Below are 7,430 nucleotides of genomic sequence, written 5' to 3' on the forward strand. Positions count from 1 at the left end.
TACATGGGATTTCTCAACTCTGCGATCTCTCTGATGCTTAATGAACTGAGCCTCAGTGCTGCTGAGTTTTCCAATTTCAGGCAATTTTAGTATGAATTTGCTCATGCTTTATAAAGAGAAAGGATCTCCCATCTCCATTACACTCCACAGGGTTATTTCATAGCTTCTGTTCTGATTCTACTACATTTAAATTTGCAGAATTTCCATGATTTTGCCTTAAAGGAAAATGCTTTTGGGCTGGATGAACAGTATTTTCAAAGGCATGATGTTCATGGCATTGTCCCATCCGCTTTAGGCATCTTTGGTTATGCAAGTGTTCCCGCAGTTGATCGTCAACTTGCTTGACTTCTAGAAAAGATGAGAACGTGAATGCTTAGGTGTGGATCAGCTCTTTAGTGTTGGTTGCATGATCTCAGTACAAAACAATCTTTAATAATGTTCCTTATAATCCTGTGATAAGCCATAATGTAAAAAAATATGTAAAAGAATGCGTATATATGTATAACTGAATCACTTTGCTGTACAGCAGAAATTAACACAACATTGTAAATCAACTATACTTCAATAAAATTTTAAAAAATGTTCCTTGTTTCTTAGACATTGGGAAAACCACAATACACAAAAATCAAGTCACAAAAGCAGAAAGTGTACAAACAAGTTGAGGTAATTCACAATGAATAAATGTAGATCTGGCTGCTTTCTAAATACTGCCTTGCAAAATGTGCAAAGGTACTAAAAAAAAACAAGAAAGTCACTGTTAGAAGAGAAAATAGAGGTTGTAGAAAAGCCTGATCCAAAATTACAAGGGCTGGGACTTCCCTGGCGGTCCAGTAGTTAAGGCTCTGCGCTCCCAATGCAGGGGGCCAGGGTTGGATCCCTGGTCAGGGAACTACATCCTGCATGCCGTAACTAAGAGCCCGCATGCTGCAACTAAAAGATCATGCACTCGGCAATGAAGATCCCATGTGCCACAACTAAGACCCGGCACAGCCAAATAAATAAATATTAAAAAAAAAAAATTACAAGGGCTGCTTTCTTTCATTCAGCAAATCCTTGTTAAATGCCTATTATGTACTGGCCATAGTGCTGGTGTTGGGGACACACGAACATATTCTTTCTTCTCACTTGTGTTGACATCGTGGTTAGCAAAAATGAAATAATAAAAAATAAATAAATAAATAAATAAACAATAAATGGATGGATCTAGAGATTATCATATTAAGTGAAGCAAGTCAGAGACAGATATCATATCACTTATATGAGGAATCTAGAAAAATGATACAAATGAACTTATTTACAAAACACAAATAGACTCACAGACATAGAAAACAAACTTATGGTTACCAAAGGGACAAGCCAGGGGAGGGATAAATTAGAAGTTTGGGGTTAACATATACACACTACTATATATAAAATAAACAACAAGGACCTACCATACAGCATAGAGAATTATACTCAGCATCTTGTAATAACCTATAATGGAAAAGAACCTGAAAAAGAATATATATATATGTGTATATATATAACTGAATCACTTTGCTGAACACTTGAAAGTAACACAACACTGTAAATTAACTATACTTCCATAAATAAATAAATTAATTAAAAAAACAATCAAGCAAAGAAAAAAAGGAAGAAGCTACAAACTATGAGAAGTGGTCTGAAGGAGCAAAGGAGATGGAGAGAGGTGGAGGAAATGAGGATATATGATAGAGTGAGACATGGCTTCCTGGTGAGTTCAAATTGTGGGAGAAGGAAAAAAGAAAACAGAACCTCTGGAGAATTCCAGACTGGGGCAAAGAGAAGTCTTAGTCCATTCGAGCTGCTATAACAAAATACCATAGACTGGGTGGCTTATAAAGGACAGAAATTTATTTCTTATGGTTCCAGAGGCTAAGAAGTCCATGATCAAGATGCTAGTAGATTTGGTGCCTGGTGAGGGCCTGCTTCCTCATAGACAGCACCTTCTAGCCCTCACCTCACATGGCATAAGGGACAAGAGCTCTCTCTGGGCCCTCATGACCTAATCACCTCTCAAAGGCCCCACCTCCTAATACCATCACCTTGTGGTTAGGGTTTCAACACATGATTAGGGGGGACCCCGATATTTAATCTATAGCAAGAAGCTAAGAAACCATATAAACACACAGAGATCAGGTTATGGTGTGGGTACAGCATTTAACGTGGGGTTAAATGTCAGGAAGGGAAATCACTATTTCCCAACGAAGCAGGAAGATGCACTAGTTAGAAGACTGCTGAATTCAAAGATCATTTTTCTTTTTTTTAAAAATAAATTTATTTATTTTTGGCTGCAGTGGGTCTTCGTTGCTGTGTGCGGGCTTTCTCTAGTTGAGGTGAGCAGGGGCTACTCTTCATTGCGGTGCACAGGCCTTTCATTGTGGTGCCTTCTCTTGTTGCTGAGCATGGGCTCTAGGTGCGCGGGCTTCACTAGTTGCGGCCGTGGGCTCAGTAGTTGTGGCACATGGGCTTAGTTGCTCTGTGGCATGTGGGATCTTCCTGGACCAGGGCTCGAACCTGTGTCCCCTGCACTGGCAGGAGGATTCTTAACCACTGCACCACCAGGGAAGTCCCTTCAAAGATCTTTGGAGTAAGAGCTGGAAGGTAGAATCTTGTAGCAAAGGAGGTGGAAGAAATAGGCAGAGATGCTGTGACAGAGGACAAAAAAGGAAAAGACGTAAGAAACCTAAGAAGAAAAGTAGGTAAACAACAAAGAAAATCAAGATGTATGTAAAATAAACAGGGACCGCTGGGATCAGATCTCAGAGGAAGAAATGGGGGTCTATTTCCCTTTAAACACCTATGAAGAAAAAGCTCTCATATGGGAAGATAGATACGAGGTGCGGTTGTTTAGACATCCTCAAACACTCTCACAGGCATGGGACTTTCTCTTACTGACTAGAATATGACTTCCCTGGCCGCCCACCTTGCTGGTTATCAGCTACACACCTGAACAGATTCAACTGCGGTTTTCATCTTCTATTGGCCACGGTTCTTCCCCTCGTTCCAACTTGGAGGATGCATCTGGTCTGCAGGCTTCACACCCTGTCCACGGGAAACGACAGAAGACTTAGACACATCAAATTGGGCTGGGATGTCAAGACAGGAGAAAGCTACCTTTGAGGGAAGTTTTCACATCTGCAAAGGAGAGGCTTTTCTCTCAGGAGAGGGAACATTATACACTTGTCTGGAGCCAGAGAAGGATCTGAGAATCTACTCTTCGAGAGCATTGCAGATACTGAAGCATTAAGCAGATGAGAAAAATGGCCACTGACTGAAGATTCTCTGAGGGACACAGGGGACACGTCCTCACCCACAAGACACCAGGTTGCTATGGTTCTCCAGCATCACAGGATCCCGGTACGGGTCCTTCTGATCGGGGTCCAGGAGCTGCCACTCCTCCCACGTGAACTTCACAGCCATGTCGTCATATGTCAGGGATTCCTGTCCCAACATGGTCCTGTTTAATATAAAGTGTTTCCCTTCTATTGATGTAAGGAAGAAGGCATGTAAAGGAAGTTATTTTGTTATTTTCACCAAATAGGCTGCATTAATACAAGTAGTTTTTTAAAAAACACCTTGTAGTAGAAGGAAAACACTATTGGGATATTCTGTAATTATACATTCATAATTCTATTTATTCAACAAATGAGAAATTTCCGTAATGCGTAGCCATTATATCCTCTTGCTAACCAAGAACTATATATACATAACTCTACATATATGTACTTATTTGCCAAACACTATACACATGTGGGTGATATCAAGATTAATAAAACATATTATTACATTCATCAAGGGCCTTCCCTGACTTGGTGGATCAGAATTCACCATGTAGAGACAAGAGATGCCAGAATTACAAGAGATGACATGTTTAATAAATGTGTTTAAAACGTTATAAAGAATAAAGTATTTTAGGGAATTCCCTGGCGGTCCAGTGGTTAGAACGCTGCGTTCTCACTGCTGAGGGCCCAGGTTCTATCCTTTGTTGGGGAACTAAGATTCTGCAAGTTGCACAGCACAGCCAAAAAAAAAAGAAAAAGTCTACAGAACAGGAAAATATAGGGGGCCTTAAGCCCTACACATATGAATGCTTTTAAACCTCATTTTCTTCATTTATAAAATAGGGATTAAAATGATCCTTCCCTTGAAAAATAAGAATTAAATAAGAAACCTCTAAACCCCATAGAAATATTGACTGTATATTCATTCAAAAATATTTATGGAACATCTACTGTGTGCCAAGCACCATTCTTGGCCCAGAGATACAACAGTTAATAATAAAGTTAAAATCCATTTTTTTTTATGTGAACCATTTTTAAAGTCTTCATTGAATTTGTTACAATATTGCTTCTGTTCTTTTATGTTTTGGTTTCTCAGCCCTAGGCATGTGGGATCTTAGCTCCCTGACCAGGGGTTGAACCTGTACCCCTGCATTGGAAGGCGAAGTCTTAACCACTGGACCGCCAGGGAAGTCCCAATAATAAAGTCAAAATCCTTGGGAAAAAAAAAAAAAAAGAACAGGAAACTATAAAGAGAAAATTAGGCAGATTTGAGAAAAAAAAGTAAAGAAACATATATGCCTGTGGCATGTGTCCACACAAGTTAAAAGCTTATGTATAGGCCTTGAAGGGATAATTAGTGAACTAGAAATTACCCAAAAGGCAGCACAGAGCTACTGCAGTTAGGGACAATATTCCATAAGACCACAATAATTTGCAAGAGGGGCTCAGAACTCACTGAAAGCTGTTCTGCTGAAAGTGAGGGTTCATTACAGTTAAAGGATACAGGTTAACATCAGCCAAGGGAAGAGGTTTGAAGGGCAGAGCCCAGGGAAGTTGCAAACATGGAGCTTCCAGCTGCCCTCCCACAATGGAGTCATGGGCAGTGTGACTTTTTTTTTTCCTTTACTGATTTTTTAATTGAAGTATAGTTGATTTACAATGTTGTGATAGTTTCAGGTGTACAGCAAAGTGATCCAGTTATACATTCATATATATATATTTATATATATATTCTTTTTCAGATTTTTTTCCCTTATAGGTTAACAAAATATTGAGTATAGTTTCCTGTGCTTTACCATAGGCCCTTGTTGGTTATTTATTTTATATGTAGTAGTGAGCATTACTTTCTTGGCATAAATGTGTGACAGCAGGCAGGGAGTACCACCAACCAGGGGAGCTGCCTGAGCCCCGATGTCCAGAGTCTTAACTGGAGCTGGGTCACATCAGCCTGGTAGGACACCCACGTGCTTGACTTCAGTCTCCAGTCCCTGCAGAGGTCCACTGACACCACGGGATCCACAGCCTCCACCTTAAATCACATTGTGGGTGTGGCTTTTCCTTTTTCCCTTGCTGATTTTAGTCTCTATCCTTTCTATAATAAATGTAACCTTGAGGATAACAAGGTTTCTGAGTTCTGTGAGTTCTTCTAGCAAATTATCGAACCTGAGGGGGGTCTTGGGGACCCCCCAAACAAAAGGGAACTTCCTCGTTTGATAAACATATATATATCATTAAATATATTATTAAAAATATACTGCCTTTACTTTTTAACAAAATGACCCACTTGACTCATGGATACATTTTAAAGATAAATGACTACATATATATGTACATATATATATATTTAAATGAATAATTGATTATTAACTCAATCTCTAGTCCCGCTCCCTTCCCCACAGTATAAGGGATGGGGTGGAGAGTTCCACGCTTCTAATCATGATTTGGCCTTTCTGGTGACCAGCCCCATTCAGGAGCCCACCCAGGGTCACTTTATTAGAACAAAAGACACTCCTATCACCCAGGAAATTCCAAGGGATTTAACAGCTCTGTGTAAGATGCTCCTATCACCCCCATCACTCAGGAAATTACAAGGGTTTCATGACCTCTGTGTCAGGAACCAGAGGCAGTGACCAAATATATATATTTTTCATTATGTCTCATTAAGGCTTTGGGACTAAATATCTCGCTCAGGAACATACTCTATGTGTTAGAACTACAATCTGCACCCAGGTCTGCCTTTCTCCAAGCACATGACCTTAACAATGGTTGTATTCTCTTACCAGATACCCTCAGAATAAAACTTAGCTCTCCTTGTCACTTCCTTAAAGGAGTTTACTACCCAGGGCTCCCTTGGAGGATGGCCACATAGTCACAGACGCAAAACCTGAACTTCTGAAATCATCCCTTATAACACTGTGGTACATGTGAAACCACTTTCTTCCACAAAGATAGAAACACACACAAATTGGTTCAGCCACTGTGGAAAACAGTATGGTGGTTTCTCAAAAAACTAAAAACAGTGGGGAGAGAGGAAGGAATAAGTTAGGAGTTTGGGATTAACAGATACACACTACTACATATAAAACAGATAAACAACAAGGACGTACTGTATAGCATAGGGAACTATATTCAATATCTTATAATAACCTATAATGGAAAAGTTCCTATATGGAACTGAATCACTTTGCTGTACATCTGAAACTAACACAACATTGTAAATCAACTATACTTCAATTAAAAAAAAAAAAGAAACTAGTAATAGAACTACCATATGACACAGCAATTTCATTCCTGGGTATATATCTAAAAATTGAACTCACTAATTCAAAAGGATACATGTACCCCTATGTTCACAGCAGCATTATTTACAATAGCCAAGATATGGAAGGAAACTAAGTGTCCATCAACAGATGAATGGATAAAGAAGATCTGGTGTATATATATATGATAGAATACTACTCAACCATAAAAAAGAATGAAATTTTGCCATTTGCAAAAACATGGATGGACTTTGAGGGTGTTATGCTAAGTGAAATAAGTCAGAGAAAGACAAATACTGTATATCACTTATATGTGGAATCTAAGAAATAAAACTAGTGAATATAACAAAAAAGCAGCAGACTCACAGATACAGAGACCAAACTAGCGGTTACCGGTGGGGAGAGGGAAGTGGGGAGGGGCAAGATAGGGGTAGGGGATTAAGAGGTACAAACTACTATGTATAAAATACATAAGCTACAAGGATATATTGTATAACACAGGGAATAGAGCTAATATTTTATAATAACTATAAATGGAGTTGACCTTTAAAAACTGTGAATCACTATGCTGCACACTTGAAACTTACATAATACTGTTCATCAACTATATCTCAATTAAAAATTTTTTTAAAAGATAGAAAAACATAAACCTCAGGCTCCACGCTTGCTCCAAGAGCATCAGATCTGAGGCTAGCACTTCCACGGCTTTCTACAGCCCAAACCCTGGAGCCTGGGTGAAAAATTTCTGGGGTAAGTCACCAACTTCCTGGATCATCTTGATCTCATCTTCCACCAAACATAGCCACAAATCATTCTCTGATGATGAGCTTCTGTGACTTTCCTGCATCCTCCCAGCTCACAGGGGCCC

Source organism: Balaenoptera ricei, chromosome 19, assembly GCF_028023285.1.
Source record: "Balaenoptera ricei isolate mBalRic1 chromosome 19, mBalRic1.hap2, whole genome shotgun sequence".
Classification (NCBI taxonomy): domain Eukaryota; kingdom Metazoa; phylum Chordata; class Mammalia; order Artiodactyla; family Balaenopteridae; genus Balaenoptera; species Balaenoptera ricei.